Here is a 19,163-nt window from a genome sequence, read left to right on the forward strand (position 1 = left end):
GGAGACATAACAACAGATCCTGAAGAAATCCAAAACACCATCACATCCTTCTACAAAAGGCTATACTCAACAAAACTGGAAAACCTGGACGAAATGGACAAAATTCTGGACAGATACCAGGTACCAAAGTTGAATCAGGATCAAGTTGACCATCTAAACAGTCCCATATCACCTAAAGAAATAGAAGCAGTTATTAATAGTCTCCCAACCAAAAAAAGCCCAGGACCAGATGGGTTTATTGCAGAGTTCTATCAGACCTTCAAAGAAGATCTAATTCCAATTCTGCACAAACTATTTCACAAAATAGAAGTAGAAGGTACTCTACCCAACTCATTTTATGAAGCCACTATTACTCTGATACCTAAACCACAGAAAGATCCAACAAAGATAGAGAACTTCAGACCAATTTCTCTTATGAATATCGATGCAAAAATCCTCAATAAAATTCTCGCTAACCGAATCCAAGAACACATTAAAGCAATCATCCATCCTGACCAAGTAGGTTTTATTCCAGGGATGCAGGGATGGTTTAATATACGAAAATCCATCAATGTAATCCATTATATAAACAAACTCAAAGACAAAAACCACATGATGCAGAAAAAGCATTTGACAAGATCCAACACCCATTCATGATAAAAGTTTTGGAAAGATCAGGAATTCAAGGCCCATACCTAAACATGATAAAAGCAATCTACAGCAAACCAGTAGCCAACATCAAAGTAAATGGAGAGAAGCTGGAAGCAATCCCACTAAAATCAGGGACTAGACAAGGCTGCCCACTTTCTCCCTACCTTTTCAACATAGTACTTGAAGTATTAGCCAGAGCAATTCGACAACAAAAGGAGATCAAGGGGATACAAATTGGAAAAGAGGAAGTCAAAATATCACTTTTTGCAGATGATATGATAGTATATATAAGTGACCCTAAAAATTCTACCAGAGAACTCCTAAACCTGATAAACAGCTTCGGTGAAGTAGCTGGATATAAAATAAACTCAAACAAGTCAATGGCCTTTCTCTATACAAAGAATAAACAGGCTGAGAAAGAAATTAGGGAAACAACACCCTTCTCAATAGTCACAAATAATATAAAATATCTTGGCGTGACTCTAACTAAGGAAGTGAAAGATCTGTATGATAAAAACTTCAAATCTCTGAAGAAAGAAATTAAGGAAGATCTCAGAAGATGGAAAGATCTCCCATGCTCATGGATTGGCAGGATCAACATTGTAAAAATGGCTATCTTGCCAAAAGCAATCTACAGATTCAATGCAATCCCCATCAAAATTCCAACTCAATTCTTCAACGAATTGGAAGGAGCAATTTGCAAATTTGTCTGGAATAACAAAAAACCTAGGATAGCAAAAAGTCTTCTCAAGGATAAAAGAACTTCTGGCGGAATCACCATGCCAGACCTAAAGCTTTACTACAGAGCAATTGTGATAAAAACTGCATGGTACTGGTATAGAGACAGACAAGTAGACCAATGGAATAGAATTGAAGACCCAGAAATGAACCCACACACCTATGGTCACTTGATCTTCGACAAGGGAGCTAAAACCATCCAGTGGAAGAAAGACAGCATTTTCAACAATTGGTGCTGGCACAACTGGTTGTTATCGTGTAGAAGAATGCGAATCGATCCATACTTATCTCCTTGTACTAAGGTCAAATCTAAGTGGATCAAGGAACTTCACATAAAACCAGAGACACTGAAACTTATAGAGGAGAAAGTGGGGGAAAGCCTTGAAGATATGGGCACAGGGGAAAAATTCCTGAACAGAACAGCAATGGCTTGTGCTGTAAGATCGAGAATTGACAAATGGGACCTAATGAAACTCCAAAGTTTCTGCAAGGCAAAAGACACCGTCAATAAGACAAAAAGACCACCAACAGACTGGGAAAGGATCTTTACCTATCCTAAATCAGATAGGGGACTAATATCCAACATATATAAAGAACTCAAGAAGGTGGACTTCAGAAAATCAAATAACCCCATTAAAAAATGGGGCTCAGAACTGAACAAAGAATTCTCACCAGAGGAATACCGAATGGCAGAGAAGCACTTGAAAAAATGTTCAACATCCTTAATCATCAGGGAAATGCAAATCAAAACAACCCTGAGATTCCACCTCACACCAGTCAGAATGGCTAAGATCAAAAATTTAGGTGACAGCAGATGCTGGCGTGGATGTGGAGAAAGAGGAACACTCCTCCATTGTTGGTGGGAGTGCAGGCTTGTACAACCACTCTGGAAATCAGTCTGGCGGTTCCTCAGAAAACTGGACATAGTACTACCGGAGGATCCAGCAATACCTCTCCTGGGCATATATCCAGAAGATGCCCCAACAGGTAAGAAGGACACATGCTCCACTATGTTCATAGCAGCCTTATTTATAATAGCCAGAAGCTGGAAAGAACCTAGATGCCCCTCAACAGAGGAATGGATACAGAAAATGTGGTACATCTACACAATGGAGTACTACTCAGCTATTAAAAAGAATGAATTTATGAAATTCCTAGCCAAATGGATGGACCTGGAGGGCATCATCCTGAGTGAGGTAACACATTCACAAAGAAACTCACACAATATGTATTCACTGATAAGTGGATATTAGCCCCAAACCTAGGATACCCAAGATATAAGATATAATTTGCTAAACACATGAAACTCAAGAAGAATGAAGACCGAAGTGTGGACACTATGCCCCTCCTTAGATTTGGGAACAAAACACCCATGGAAGGAGTTACAGAGACAAAGTTTGGAGCTGAGATGAAAGGATGGACCATGTAGAGTCTGCCATATCCAGGGATCCACCCCATCATCAGCATCCAAACGCTGACACCATTGCATACACTAGCAAGATTTTATTGAAAGGACCCAGATGTAGCTATCTCTTGTGAGACTATGCCGGGGCCTAGCAAACATAGAAGTGGATGATCACAGTCAGCTATTGGATGGGTCACACGGCCCCCAATGGAGGAGCTAGAGAATTTACCCAAGGAGCTAAAGGGATCTGCAGCCCTATAGGTGGAACAACATTATGAACTAACCAGTACCCCGGAGCTCTTGACTCTAGCTGCATATGTATCAAAAGATGGCCTAGTCGGCCATCACTGGATAGAGAGGCCCATTGGACTTGCAAACTTTATATGCCCCAGTACAGGGGAACGCCAGGGCCATAAAAGGGGAGTGGGTGGGTAGGGGAGAGGGGGTGGGTGGCTATGGGGGACTTTTGGTATAGCATTGGAAATGTAAATGAGCGAAATACCTAATAAAAAATGGAAAAAAAAACTTATAAGGCTTTTTTTCCTCATTATAATGTTAAGTGGAATTAAAGTTTAAGTGCCAAGTGTACTATAGAGTATAATACCCTTTTAGGGAGGTAAAAAATAATAAATATTGGAGCAGAATCCTGAGCAAACTAGTAGAGCAAGCCTCTACCTCACAATAAAAACAAACAAAACAAAAACAAAAACAAAGCAAAAAACTGTCCCAGCCAATTCCTCAGCAACTTTTGCCACCAAATTATATCTTCTGATCTATTCAAATTTTGGACCACTCTATATGAAGGTATCTCTGTTGCCCTGTACCCCATATAATTACATTATTATTCATTTAAATCACCCCACCTTCAAAAGAGGCCCAACAAATTTTGGAGTGGACAAGTATAATTGCCCATCAGTGACCTATGCGTCTGTGTGAGTTCCCAGGTGTGTGGTGTCTTGACTGTCAGAAGCTCCCCAATGCCTCTCTCTCCTTGCTGAGGGAGAGGGAAGATGACTCAGTGTTAGACAGACAAAATAATAAATGTCCACAAGCTAGCAAATGCACAAAGCATTTCTCCCTGCCTTATTCCTAGTCAATCAATCATCCAGAGAATCCACTAATCATATATAAGGAAAGCCACATTCTCCTGGTCAGAGTTAGAGACACAGGTGAGATAAGCTAGGCTGAGTCCATCTACCTAATGTTTTCACTTTTCTTCCACCCTTTCCCCCAACACCTCAAACAGTAGCATCCCTGGGTTTCCAATTGCAAAACCTGGACAACAGAAAGAAAAATAAAACCCCAGAAGAGACAAACTGGTGCTTTGAAGGGTTTAATGTCTACTCAAAGCATAATTCCAGTCTCCTACCGCCCTACAGGGAATATACCTACCCTCTGCCCTTCTGAAACCTCAATCTCAATTCTTTACAATTATAGAAAAATCTAATAGATTTTTTAAAATGTGCCCTAAGTCATGTTTCATGTAAAATATTAATTAGGCACAGTATCAGATTCAGAATTATAATCCTAGCAGGAAAATAAGGTACCTACACACTCACTCTCCGCAGCTGAATACATCTCAGGTACCCTACAAACAATAAAGGTAAATGATGTGAGACCTCCTTTGGGCTGTTCTGGTGTTTTGGAGGATGGGGAAAAGGTTCTTTCTGCATTTTTTCCTGTGCCTTCCTTCCCAGCTTGGCTTCCCTGCTCATGTGAACTAAATATAGAAGGATTAAAATTTCCAAATGTAGTTGACCGAATTTTGAATATTTAGAAACTTTTACATCTAGAATGTAATCGGTAACATACAGATAGCTACATGTTAGCCATATACAGTGTTGAACACTTACTTTTCCTACGCAGTTTGTACCAGGTTTATGGAGCAGACAAATGGTCCCTTTACAAACCACCCTGACAGCATTGTAGTATGCTTGGACAGCACACAGTAGGTGAAGAAGACAAAACTGCCTAATGTGCACCTGTGGGCCAAACCATCACTGGGAACATGAGCCCTCCCTTGCCTGACTGCAGGTCAAGAAAGAAGGTACAGAGTAAGACAGATGTATCAACAATGAGACCAACTCTACCAAGAGGAGAAAAGCGAAAGAGGATGGGAGGAAGACAGATGCAAAGAGTTCCCTGTGTAGCCCACCCATATCCTAATAACAAGTTCTTGGAGGTTTCCTATCTAACATTCACACACCCATTCCATCCCAGTCCTGGAAAGAAAGCCTAGGACCACATATCCTATATCATCAGACATATGGAAACTTCCATCGGTACTTTCACAGCATTTGCCGAGGGCCAGGCTGGTGTTGCGTGTCTGCAATTCCAACACTGGAGAGGCTGATGCAGGATGATCCTGAGTTCAAAGCCTGCCACACCAGAAAAAGAAAATACAGCGGGAATGGGTGAGTCGAAGCTCATCACTGCGCTCCTCTTGGTGCACAGGGCCTGGGAAGCAGTCAGACATATGGAGTCCAAATAGGATCTAGACAATGACCAGAGGAACCCAGGAGCTAACGTGTATCGTGTATCAGGAGGCACTGCAACTGAATATAAACGCTCCCTGTATTAAAGGCAGCTCTGTATTTTCAGTTCGCTGCTTATTTTCAGCTTGCATGCTGTTGTTTTCAGTGTCAAATTTATGAACAATGTTTACACGATATTGAGAACTCTTAGGCAGTGGGTGACAATTTAGGAATCTTCCATGTGCTCACAAGCTGCCTGCTTCTTCCCACCAAGGGCCCAGGCTGACTCAATAACCTCATCTATTTTCAAAGTTCCAACCCATGGCTCAAAATATAAATTACTTCTCCTTAGTAAAGTCAGCTTGGGCTGTTCTTTTTTTTTTTCCCCAAGCCCTGTCGTGGTCAAAAGAAAGGCCTAGATCTCAGATCGAACTTCAGAATGATACTATGCCTCTTAATCTAAGGAAATATTTCAGGAGGGAAAATGGCCTTCAAGAGAACACTTGGTCTGACAGACTGCAGCATATCAGCTCCTATAACAGAAGCAAGCATTGTATCTGCAGCAGCCGGCATGGTGTTTGGGACAGTACCCAAAACTGATTTATTCAATTAACGACTATGAATATCGAGGTTGAGAATAGCGCTATCACACTTTTTGACGACTTTAACATCTTGCTGCGGATATGAAACTAGACATCCATAGAGCATTGGATCGAAAAGGTCAGAGCACATCATTTAATTAATGGCTTTCTATAAAGTCTTCTGCTATAAAAGTATCTATGGAAATCAATGACTTGGCCAAAGTAGGCAGGCTGTTCTGTTTATTAGCTAATGGTCCGTTTGCTTTGTTTATATATGGCTACAAAGTATCATAGATCCAACAGAAATGAATGACACTGAATAATGATCAGAATTTGGCAAGGAAAGACTTACATTTCTGTAAAGTACTGACCACTATACAGTATGGAGAACAAACTCGGTAAGAACTACTTAAAGCAGCACTTTCTAAAACATAAGGACAAAGATTTTGAAATGGATTCAAGCTGCTAGCCCTTTTCTCCGAAGGTTCTATTGGGAACTACCCTAGTTCGGTTTCTGTTGAGTTGACAAAACCACAGCAAGTTGGGGGTGGAAAGGGTTTTATTAGAACTTCCAGGTTATAATCCATTATCAAGGGAAGCTGTGGCAGGAACTCCAGGCAGAAGCCTGGAGGCAAAAACGGAAAGGGAAGAGCATGGAGGGACACTCTACCGCCATTCTTTCCCAGCCTGGCTCAGGGGCCTTCCGTATACAGCCCAGACCGACCTGCTCAGACATGGCTCTGACATAATAGGCTGGACCTGCCCACATCAACCATTAATCAAGAAAATCCCTACAGACATTCCCACAGCACAATTTGATGGAAGTGGAAGCAATGTCTCAATTTGGGGTGGGTCCCTCCTGTTCAGTGACTCTAATTTGTGTCAACATGACCAAAATTAAGAAGCACAGGGACTAATGCATTCAAGGCCAAGAGCAGACCCTAGTGAGCTGAGGAGCTAATTACCTTCCTTAGGACAAATAGAAGTCAGTCAGACATCCTAGGATGGCCAAGAGATTCTTTTGATCAGCTAAGGAGTACCTGAGAGTCAAACAGATTAACTTGGCATTGTAAAGGGATTTCTCAAAGCAACAACTGTGAGACTGTATGCCTTTTAAGCCTAACTACTAAAACATCCTACCCTGAAAATAAAGAAAAATATATATGAAACAAAAGACCAAATTAAATAAACTCTTTGGGGAAATCCTAAATCATTATAATAATCACATTACAATAGGAACAAGAATTTTAATTATTTTCCAGGATATAATTCAGGAGCAAAAGTATGTCTGATAAATTTACAATATTCTTAGGGATGGCAATTGTTTTAATTGCTGGTCCCTATTAAATGTTAGTAATAAGAAAGTGAACACAATTGCTGGTAAGATGTCAGGCATTAATTTAAAAATATAAATGGTGGCCAAAGAATACCATAGAATATGACTCTATATCCAGACTCTCAACAACAGATGAAAAAAAAAAACTCACCTTGATATAGAACAAGGACATGATTCTCATAATAGAATTTAAGTCAGAGTGTTATTTAATTTTCTTCTACTAAAACATAAATTATGTTTCTCTCAAAAAAATGGTTGAAATAGGCTTTTTTTTCATCGAAAAAGAAATCAAAAAATAAATAAACTTTCTTCCAACTGGTAAGGGTTTTATTATCTCCAGTGGAGCTTATGTTAGTGCAGAACCTATCCAAAGAGGAGGCTAATGTTTGCAAGCTGTGGGACTCTGTTCTCATTGTTTTATCATCTCACAACAAATATATGCAACGCGGTTCTGCAAATAGTACTAACCATACTCGGCAAATATTTAAAAAAAAAAAGAAAAAAGAAAGAAAGAAAAGAAAAGATATACTCCTGCCCCAAACATCAGCTCAACCCAACGCTCAGTGTGAGACTCTCCTGTGGTTCCCCAGTACGTGCTCCAAGCCCCTTAGCCAAACACCTGTGGGACATTCTGGTCAAATTTATGTTCTTTCTCCTTGGCATGGTCAAGGCTCTTCACCGTGTCCCCCACAGAGAGGTACTCTCGCTCCTTCAGTAATCATCCCCGACCAATCGCTTCTCTGCTAAGAATGGGGCCTCTGGTGGTCATCAACTATAAATAAAAGTGGAGTACATGCACTTAGGAAAAAGAGGGTGACTCTAAGGGAAGGTAATAATGGATGAATGTGATCAAAATACACTGTATACATGCACAGAAGCTTCAAAGAATAAATATTATTTTTAAAAAGAAATTCTTGCCAGGGTATGCTGACATATACCCTTGAACACAGCACTTAGGAGGCAGAAGCAGATAGATTACTGTGAGTTAGAGGCCAGCCTAGTCTACAAAGTGAGTTATAGACCAACTGCATCTACATTGTGAGGTCCTACCTCAGAAACAGAAATCAGATAAGTTCTTCCGGTTTCTCCATAACCCACAGAACAGCATTCAATCATACCAGAAAGAGGAGCCATGAGTCATGGATAATCATTTGGGGGGGGGGGAGGAGCAAGATTTAAATAATATTAGCTTTATTATATGCACACTACATTGTGTGTCTATTTTTTCTTAAAAAAAAAACTAGAGGGAAACTTCATTTACTACAGAGGGATAGTTTCAAAGAAGCCTGTGTTCTGAAACTCAGGTTCACCCTTACTCACTTAGAGTATCTCATGTAAACTCATTTTCAAAATAGGTATAATGATGTCCAACCCTGAGCTTCCATCAAGGTTTAGGGAGATTAGAGATAGGAAAGGTTTGGCACACCTCTTATTTGGACTAGCGCCCTTGTTCTGCCAGTGGGCAAGTAAAATCTGACAGACTGGGTTTTCCCTGAGTGCTCCAGATGAATGCCTGAAGAGTCATTCATAAAGGGAGGCCATTTCCATCCCCCTATGGAAGGATACCTGCCCCAACTTATTGCAGCCCAAGCCCAATATGAAGATGGGATTGATGTCTTCTGCTCTCCCCATGGGACCAGTCCATACTTCCTTAGCTTCATCCCAGGGTTCTGATTCTCCTAGGGCACCAGCTGTTCTTCCAAGGGTAATCACTACTTGGTATCTCATAAGGAATATTCTATATGTAACCTGTCTAGTCTACAATACCTATGTATTTACATTCATGTGTATGTATGTATGTATCTCTATCTATCCAATCATCCATCCATCCATCATCATCTATCTATTCCTCCTGCTTTTCTCTTCCTCCCTGCTTCCCCCCCCCCACTAGCAGTGCCTCCCATCCGCTGCTGCTAGCACTAATGATGCCCTATATTCTGCAGAAAGAACTCCAGCTGCAAAACCAGCATGAAGAGCACTGTTGATCCCCAGTAAACCTGGGCAAAAACTCAAATGCTCTTCTCTGGTGAACGGTTTTCTCCAGCTGTGATCGACACAGAGGAACGGTATCTATTGAAGTAGTCTCTCTCAACTTCAGTGAGCCTTAGCAACACCTGGAAAGCAGTCGCTCTGGAAGCCACCCAGGAATCCTCAGCCTTGATGAGCACCAGGTTGGCACAGGGCTGCAAACCTTAAGATAGTGTGTGAAGCGCACATGCTGAGAATACCCTGGTCCACAGACAATGTGAAGCACAGCAATAGAGAAGGTCCTGCCTTCTTCTACATCTCTGCACATATGGCCCAGTTGTATCCTTACTTAGAGCTACTTAGAGCTGACTTTCATGATCCCTCCTGCAGCTCCCAATTAACATTAACAGGATGCTTTGCTATGGTCTGGGGGCACTACACACATTATCTCAATAAGTATATACTCATTCCTAAAGCAGTCAGATTATTCTCATGATACAAATTTAAAACTAAAAGTAAGGCTTAGAAGCAACATGCAATATTCACGAGGTCATGTGTCACAGAGGGAGATCGAGAAGCCAAAGCCTAGAACTTAAGCCGTGTGTAAGTCCACTCTAGACTGCAGGCTCCGTGGCACTACTGGACTTTTAACATCTTTTTTACTTATTTTATATGCAGAATGGGAAAGCTCCTTTTAGAAAAATAAATCTATCAGCACAGATCTTTGAGAGACACATCATCAGGTCTTGCCATAATTACAGCATGAACTACATCTATCTTCAACATGTCATAGATAGATAGGTAGGTAGGTAGATAGATAGTATATAGATAGATGGAGGTCGGGAAATGGAAAGAAAGAGAGGGAGGAGAGGGAGAGGGAGAGGGAGGAGAGGGGAGAGGGAGAGGGGAGAGGGAGAGGGGAGAGGGGAGAAGGAAGAGGGAAGAGAGGGGAGAGGAGAGGGGAGAGGGGAGAGGGGAGGGGGGAGAGGGGAGAGGGGAGAGGGGAGGGAGGAGAGGGGAGGGAGGAGAGGGGAGAGGGGAGAGGGGAAGGGGAGGGGGGAGGGGGAGAGGGGAGAGGGGAGGGGGGAGAGGGGAGAGGGGAGAGGGGAGGGGGGAGAGGGGAGAGGGGAGAGGGAGAGAGAGAGAGAACCTCCCCACTCAGCTCTCTGTATAAGTACACTCTTTTCAGTACAGTAAGAAGCCAGTCTTTGGCAATGGATACACTGCACAGAGAGACAAAGTGACATCACCACACTCGGGGGTGGGGCTAGAATTCCATCAGACCATCTTGTCCTGAAAGCCCCCATGATTCTAACAGCAGACCAAATGACCTGAATGCAAATAGAGGTTCTGCCTCCCAGCAGCTAGGATGTGACCTTTAAAATTCTGTAAATCTTTCTGAATCTTGAGATAAAATCGGAATAAAATGATATATCTTGCAAGATTGATGTTAAGGAATAAGTATGGTAAAATATGTAAAAAGGAAAAGAAAAGTAGTACAAACTCAGTCAATTCTAAATCTCCTTTTCTTACCTATTTTTTTTTTCCTTTTTAGAGAAGTTATGGCTTCTTTATCTGGGAACTCCGATTCCAAACCTAAATACACACTATAGTTCCATCGCTTTCCAAAATGCTGATTCTTGGGACAAACCCTGAACCAAATGTTTCTTGTCTCCAGGGGTCTCAGCCAGGACTAGTCACACGAAATACTATCTCTATGACAATATCTTGGGAGACAGCATATTCTAAAGTGCAAACCACTAGTCTCCCCTAGATTCACAACTTCTGGCCCACTAATCATCGATGCTTCTCCAGGGTCCACCAGACTGAGGGTCCCACGGCTGAAGTCAGAGTTTTCAGAACAGTTGTTCTTCATTTTTAGAGATTTCCTTTTTATTATTTCCTCCATTTCCTCTGATATATAACATCTAATTTTCAGAAATATAAGGTCTGGCTTATTTTCACTGTGTTAAAATTAGGAAAGTCCACTGTAGAAGACAAACAAACCAAAGGCATTCTACTATGGAAACACTGTTCCACTTGTTAATAAACAAATGAAAGCATGAAACTCCAAAGTATTCTTCCCATGGCGGCTCTAGCTCCTTATATAAATAGTAGCTACCGCTATCGCTACATCACCTCAGAAGCTTACTAGGCAATAAAAGGCCGAATATAAATGGGCAGGAAAATTCATTCAGTTATTGTCAGATTAAGAACTTTGTATTTTATGATTGCTACTCATTAAAATGCTAAGTTGTAGCTTCAGAGAGAGGCAACTCCTGGGTCAACCTAAGCCATGGTTCAAGAACTCTGACTCAAATATTCTTTTAAACCTGATTGACAAGTGTCACTTCATAGACACTTATGTGACAATATAGTCCACTCTCATAGGAGCTGGGTACTTAGCTATAGAGACAGTATTGAGTTCTCAAGTCACAGTGTCAAGAAAAAAACTGAATGATAATTTGTCACAGAAAGTCTTTATATGAAAGCAATTCCCGACTTAAGGAAAATAAGAATATTTATATATAAGGGTGACCTTCAACAACATTTTAATAACACCCAACCTTAATGATGACTTTGCAAGAAAGTATAACTTCATGCAGACTATCCATCAAATCTCTCATGTATAACCATTTCACATCTACCCTCCCCCAACACACAGACGCCTTCTTTAAAGCGGGCCATGCTACTAGGTTTAACTAAATAAAATACAGCTGACTCAGTCTTAACTGTTCTGAGTACTTCATCAGTATTTCACCAATTCCTATCTGGGCTCCATCTTGTTCTAAATTCCCCTCTTCAGGTAAGTTTCTCTGGAAACCCTCTCAGAGATACACATCTGGCAATATCTCCTAAGCCAATTGAGTCAATAACGAAGATTAACCACAAGTCCAACCTGCATCAGCTTAACATCAAACACATTGCCTAATTTATAGCATTCCGTCATTAGTCCTCAAAGTCTCATGGTCATCTCAGGACATGAAATTCCTTCTGCTCATCTCTCAGAGCCCCCCCCCACCTTATCATTTCTATTATCACACAAAAGCTCAAAGTCCTGAAACTTAATTTCTTATTTGTGAGCCCCTGTAATTTTCTTAAACACAGCTTACATTCATCCAATACACACTGAGATAGAATATAATTCCCATTTCAGAATGGTAGCAAGGACAGATCAAGATCAGAGTAAACACCAGAGGTCCTCAACTCCACAGCCATTGTTTGGCTGTAGGTTGGTATTATCTCTCTTCCAATTAGATTGACTTGCTCTCACCAGTCTAGTTCTACAACACACATAGCCTCTCTCTTGTGCTGATTCCACTCCATGCCTATAACTATCCTCAATAGATGTTCTATGGTATTGGTATCATTAGCATCCTAGGGTCTTTCCTTTCCAATGAGAGCTGGAGCTTGTAAAACGCAAGCATGGATTCTCCCATGAGTGTGGTCCAGTGTAGAGTCCCAAGTTTCCTTCTAATGGTGCTAAACTCTAACCATTGCAAGTGCTTACCCTGCATCCTCTCTGACCATAAATTTAAATTTACGTGTAGTCCTTTCCTTGAATGACTGCACATTTTTTCACAACCTCCCATTCTACTGTCTGTTCTCTATCACTATACACTAGATAGGATCGGTCAATAGTAATCATATAACAACTTAGGGCTAGACAGATGGCTCAGAGGTTAAGAGTGTACACTGTTCAGACAAGGAATTTGAATTCAGGCCCTCATACCCATGTCAAGCAACTCCAGCTCCAGGAGACTTGATGCTTCTGCCCTCCATGAACAGCTGCACATATGTACAGACTCATACAGAGACGCAGACAGACAATTAAAATAAATAAAATTCAAAACCATGCCACAGCCTGAACACTATACTCTTTTGTAATTTCCTACATGAAATAAATTATATGCATTATATTTGAACTCAGCCTCACTTAAAATCATAGGTCACGGGGAGAATGTAAACAGATTCTTTACTGGAATTTAACATTGATAGATTCTAGCCCAATTCCTAGTAGAGTCCACGTCCTCTTCTAAAACATCAGGACCCTATTCTGTGCATTTCTATTAGCATTTGAGTCTCCCAAACTCCCACGAGAATGCTCCATTAAGCTCTGCTTTCAGAACTCAACAATTCTCTACTATCCAGTTCCCACATCTTCTAAATCTCCCCCACAAAGCAGTTCCAAAGGGCTATGAAGCATGTAGGGCTTTGTGCATAGGGTTTTGTGCAGCAGCATTCCTACTTCTTGATACCATTTCTTCTTATTACTGACCTCATTGCCTTGACGAGGTATCTGACAGAAACAACTTAAGTGAAAACAGGTTTTTCTGGCATTTGGCTTAAGAAGAGGTCACAGTGAGGTGACCTGGCCTTAGGAACATGAGGCAGCTAGTCCCATTGTATCCATAGTCCGGGAGTACAGGCAGCTGTGTGCTGCCATGCAACTGGACTGCTTCCAAGCTCATGAGGTGGCACTGTCAACATACCTCCTGATTTAAAACTCACTGAAGCCAGACACCCAGAGACATGTCTCCTAGGTGATTGCAAATCCAGTAAAACTGACCATGAATTCTATTCATAATTCCTCTGCGATCTGTTCCCATGGCATCCTACATACTCCCCTATAAGGCACAGTGCAGTTGTAATTAGATATCCCATCTCTATTTTGTCCAAATGTTTTATATTTCTAGGCTCTTAGTTCATAATGACCAAGTCTAATCTCCTCTTCATTCTTATTCCAAACACCAGTATCAACCTATCAATAATAGATACCCAATAAATATTTATTTAGTGAATAAGTAAGGTAATAAACTCCTTCCTCTCATTTCCTGCTAGTTCCATATAATTGTTTAAAGATCTCATATTTCTCATTTGCCTATATAATAAGTTCAGAAAGTACCTATAATTTTTCTCATGGACAGTGAAACCTTAATATTAGAGGAAAAATAAGGTTTGATGGCTACCTAAATTGATGAAAAAAAAGACAAAATATTAAGTCAATGGTAAATTTTTATTCTATTTTCACAAATATGTGATTTGTTGAACTGATACCAAAAATGCTTTAAGATGCTTTTTAATCAGGAGATCCCAAAAGCTCACAACAAAGACAAGGCCAGAAAGAATAACAACCATGTCACTATTGTTTAAACTACACATGTAACACATAATTACTGTCTTCATCTTCTCAGGATTTAATGAAAACATTTTTTAAACATTTATAATTAGAATGTGTATGATGTAGGGAAATAAAAAGCTAATTATTTTCACAGCTTCAAAATCATTCATTGTCTCTGTCTACCTGTTGTGAATCAGTTTCTTTTCCTCCTTGGTTTTACACACACACACACACACACACACACACACGCACAGCACAACCCAGCTAATAATTTATCACCAACTATTCTTGCTAACAGGATGTAGGTGGGTGATATTGGCACCTTAATCATTTCCATGGACTTTTTGATAGTATTTTAAAGAGAAATATTGCTGAGGATATAATGACAGATATTTAGTGAGTTACTAGAAATAAAATTACAGCAGAGTTAATAAAAGTGATTAAAAACAGAGAATAGATTACTCGTCAATACATTTAATATACTGGGCAGGTTTAACCTAACCATTTTGCTTTTACAGACAGCTTTATCAGCCATTTTTAATTTATCCTCCTAAGCAAAACAAAAGTGCATCATGAAACTCAATTAAGTCAGCAATGAAAAGGCTGCAGAGCCTTTCTCCACAGTCCCTACATCAAAATGATTGTTCAACACGGAGCTAAGAAAGACATCCTCACATGCCAGGAAAAGACGGGGCATATGGCCTGAACCTCTGCATTTGCAATGATAGCAAATGAAATAGGTTCTGTGAACTTTAAACCTTAAGGAGTTACTTCAAAATTCACCCATAAAGTGCTAAACAGGGTGTAAGGAGGAGAATGTAACTACTATTCTATGTATCTGTAATAAACATAGATGCATTTATGATATGCCCATGGCTACCGGGCTCTCCCACAGTATTGAGACAGCAGAAAATAAGTTTATGTACTTTCAGACTCTAGTTGTATTCATCAAAAGAAAATGATCATTACACACTGAAACTCTATTTGTTTTAAATTGGCTTAAGGTGGGGTTCAGCTATGCTCAGGTGTGAGCACTGGTCACAGAGGAGAATAGAGAGTAGAACATCCCATGATCTCTCCATTCATAGGATAGAGATAAACTATTGTGTGGGAGATGTTAATATTTGAGGTTCCATTTTTTTTTACAGCATCCAGCCTACCCTTGCAATGCACACTCCATGTCAAAGGAAATATTCTACAGGGACAAAATAACACAGCCCCTTCCTGCATTTGATGTTTGTTAGAAATAGCAATTACCTCTTTTTCCTTGCCCAAAACTGATGACTACTCCTTACAGAAATATTAGAAAATACAGATGAAAAAAGTGAAGAAAAACCCAAACATTTGTAATACAAACACTAGAGAGAAACACTGCTACCATCTTGCCGTATCAAGTTGCAGGCTCCTATTTCTCTTTTGATTAACAAATATAAAGATGACACAGATACAGAAAGACATGATAGGTTAATAAATCACATAGTGTTAGCCAGGCATGGTGGCGCACGCCTTTAATCCCAGCACTTGGGAGGCAGAGGCAGGTGAATTTCTGAGTTTGAGACCAGCCTGGTCTACAGAGTGAGTTCCAGGACAGCCAGGGCTACACAGAAAAACCCTGTCTCGAAAAATCAAAAAAAAAAAAAAAAAAAAAAGAAAAAAGAAAAAAGAAAGAAAGAAATCACATAGTGTTGGACAATATACCATAAATGTATGTTCATCATATTGTCTTCTACAATCTATCTATCTATATATAATATAGTATATATGTATGTATATATGTGTATACATATATATAATATAGCAGCATGAATGTTGCCATGACAACATGAAAGGTATCAGAGGACAGCTTTGTGCAGTCAGTTCTGTCCTTCAGCATTTACATGAGTTTTAGGTGTTAATCTCAGGTTGACTGACTTGCACACCAAGAGCCTTTACCTGCTGAGCCACCTCAACAGCTCCCCTCCCACAGGATTTTTACAAAATTCAGAATAATCTATTCTATAGCTGTCAAGTTTTGTTTAACCATCTACCACTGAAGAATGCAGTCAGTCTTAGACATCAGGGAGCAACAGTACACAAAATGCACAGAAAACCAGCTGATTCTGAGAAAGAAACATGTGCGGGTGCATAAGCATGGAACGTTACTGCTACCTGCACAGGGAGAGCAATGCTAGTATCATGGCACCAAGCTCTAGGCAGGAGAATGAACCAGATAAACTCCTTGAGAAATGAGGCTGCAGAGAGATGACTCCGTGGTTAAGAGCACTGGCTACTTTTCCCAGTGGCCCCAGGTTGGATTCAGAGCCCACACATGGCAGCTCAAAACTATAAGCAACTCCAGCTTCAGGGCACCCAATGCCCTCTTCTGGCCTTTACAAACATTGCAGCTGCATGCAAAATACCCATAACACACAAAATAAAATTTGATCCAATTTTCTATTAATTTAAGTACTTTGCGGTAGGGGGGTGGGGTGGGGGGGAATGAAAGACATCTTGTGTTATTATAAAGAATATTTTATTGTGATAACAACTCAAGAGCTTTCAATAGGGGCATTGTGCGTTCTTTTTGGTTTTGAAGAGTCACTCATATCAGTAGGAAAGACTATTTTTTTGTTGGAGGAGAAAACAAAGATAAGAAGTTGTTATTATCAGAATAAGAATTGGTTCAGAGACGACAGAATTTGGGGAGTAAGAAAAATCTGAGGATCAACACACTTTTATATATTATAATGCTTGGCTCATCAAGGGACCACTGAGAATAGAAGTAGCAACTGTGGTGATCATAGTTTCATTATTAATAAATAGATGCATTGATGTCCTAGCAGGAGAAAGAGACACTCTTTGATATGTTTACTGTGAATTGCTTGTTGGATATATAGGTTATCTAGTAAGTCATTTGATATATAAATCTAGATTCCAAAGGAAAGGTATAATTTAAGAAATAGGTTGAAGAGCCATGATTTATAAATATCACTGAACTTTTTGCACTGGAAGAGCTCATGAGGGGCGGGGAGAAAGTGGTCCATGCCTAGCTAATCCCAAACAGCATGTCCTGTACTATGAAGCCAGTAAGGAGGCTTTGTACAGCAATTTGAAGAGTCAGATCAAATGATCTTCTTCTTGACACTTTGTTTCTGCATTGCTTCTGTTACCCATAAAAGGACTGACAGTATCATCTTCCTGCCCAAACCATTATAATGATAAAGAGAGAAAGAAGGACTCAGCCCCTGTCTCATGGTAGGAATTCTGTCCCTAGCATCACCAAACCCAGTTTCACAGGAGACCAAGCTACTCAGACTCTGTGCTGACTTCCTTCATTTCACCAATGACACTAGTTATCAGACTAACAATGGCACACTTATACTGTTAAAACAAATTCCTAGTAAAACAGTATGCATATTCCTGGTTCATTTTATTACACAAGTACCAAAAGTTTTTGGTTTTGTTTTGTTTTGTTTTGTTTTGTTTTGTTTTGTTTTGTTTTGTTTTGTTTTGTTTTGTTTTGTTTTGTTTTGTTTTAAAAGCATACAGCTGTGTGTTAATCCATTAGCCACATTTTATCTTTTTGAAGACAGGCTGGCAGGCGTGATGATCTTTGCTTTCTGTAAAGATGATGCTGATGCATATGAATAATTTAGTATTTGAGACAGATTAACCTAGTGACATAAAAGGATTTGAAAGAAGATGAACACATGCTTCCTTCAAGGTTCTCTCTCTTCCAGCTCTCTTCTTCCTCCTCTCTTGGGAGAAGAAGAAGAAGAAGAAAGAGGAGGAGGAGGAGGAGGAGGAAGAGGAGGAGGAGGAGGAGGAGGAGGAGGAGGAGGAGGAGGAGGAAATAGAAGCAGACAAGGTTAGAAGTCATTTCTGAGATAAGTACCAGGTACATCTGAATGGACCTCAAAAAGCATATTAATTCTACTTTCCAATTATATGTATGAGGAAACTGACAAATTTGGTGGTTCTAAACTACACAGTACAATTGGAAAGGGCCAGGAGCAAGGATTCCCCAACTCCTAGGGCTAAAGCAATTTTGCTTGTGAATAAGCTACAGACCCAGCAAAAGTCTGCTCACCAGAATACTTTTGTTGCCTGTTCACGGAAAGACATGCCCGAGGAAGAGCTTGAATATACACAGATGCTAAAGAGCATGAAATCATACAAGAGACCTTGTAACTGCACAGAGTGAGCTATAAGGAGGTATTCTGTGTCCAAAGGCTTCCATGAGCATTTCTGACAGGAATCATTTCTAGAAACATCAGGGAAGCAGTTGCCTTTAGAAAGAGGAACAGAGTACTCGGTAGAAAGGGGAAGAGAAAGGACAGACAGGCAGAAGGCAAAGGAAATAGCCTAAGAACTTGTTCATGGAGCAGTGAATCTGGGTGGGGAAATGTTCTGGCAGTAAGATGAACAGGGTGAGGCTGAGTTTGCAGGGGTGCAGAGCACAGCGTTGAGTGTCAGTACCTCCAGTCAGTACGAGTACCCAGAGAAACTGAACGAGGAAAAGCCCCAGTAACAACAGAATCTTCAAAACGGCTCAGACTGCAGCTCAGTAGCTAATGAATGGGGCTTTGAGCAATATAGGAATATAGACAGGCAAACCATTAAGAAAAAAATGGAAAATGCAATGAATAAATTAAATCAGTTGAAAGTTTGTTGATGCTGTTAGGCATAGGATAAGGTGCCTCTCCGAGCTAAATTGATAAAAGTAGATGCTGACATGCAAATTTTGATGACAAGCATTGAAAAGTATTTCCTAACTATTCTATAAACATGTCTTTGTTTTAAGTAAGCTGTTGTCTATTCTAACTTCATTATTTGATGCCTTCAGATTTGGGCCTCTAAGAGCTGTGCCAATTGTAGCTAGGAGTAGATTAGCAGCTATTTTCTGAGAACTTGTGTCTGACTAATGACA

The 19,163-nt window shown here is 40.3% G+C and overlaps 1 protein-coding gene and 1 long non-coding RNA gene across 22 annotated transcripts in view; one reads left to right on the forward strand and one right to left on the reverse strand.

Moving 5' to 3' along the window:
• Gm39155 overlaps positions 1 to 9,773 on the forward strand; it is a 119,525-nt gene extending 109,752 nt beyond the window's left edge. Inside the window, exon 4 of the long non-coding RNA XR_003947371.1 lies at positions 4,640 to 9,773. This is a non-coding gene — a long non-coding RNA (predicted gene, 39155). The remainder of the gene's footprint in view (positions 1 to 4,639) is intronic.
• The window catches only part of Nrg1 (neuregulin 1), a 1,084,158-nt gene that overhangs the window by 1,049,118 nt on the left and 15,877 nt on the right, over positions 1 to 19,163 (reverse strand). The window lies entirely within an intron of this gene.

This window comes from Mus musculus, chromosome 8 (genome assembly GCF_000001635.26).
Source record: "Mus musculus strain C57BL/6J chromosome 8, GRCm38.p6 C57BL/6J".
Lineage (NCBI taxonomy): Eukaryota > Metazoa > Chordata > Mammalia > Rodentia > Muridae > Mus > Mus musculus.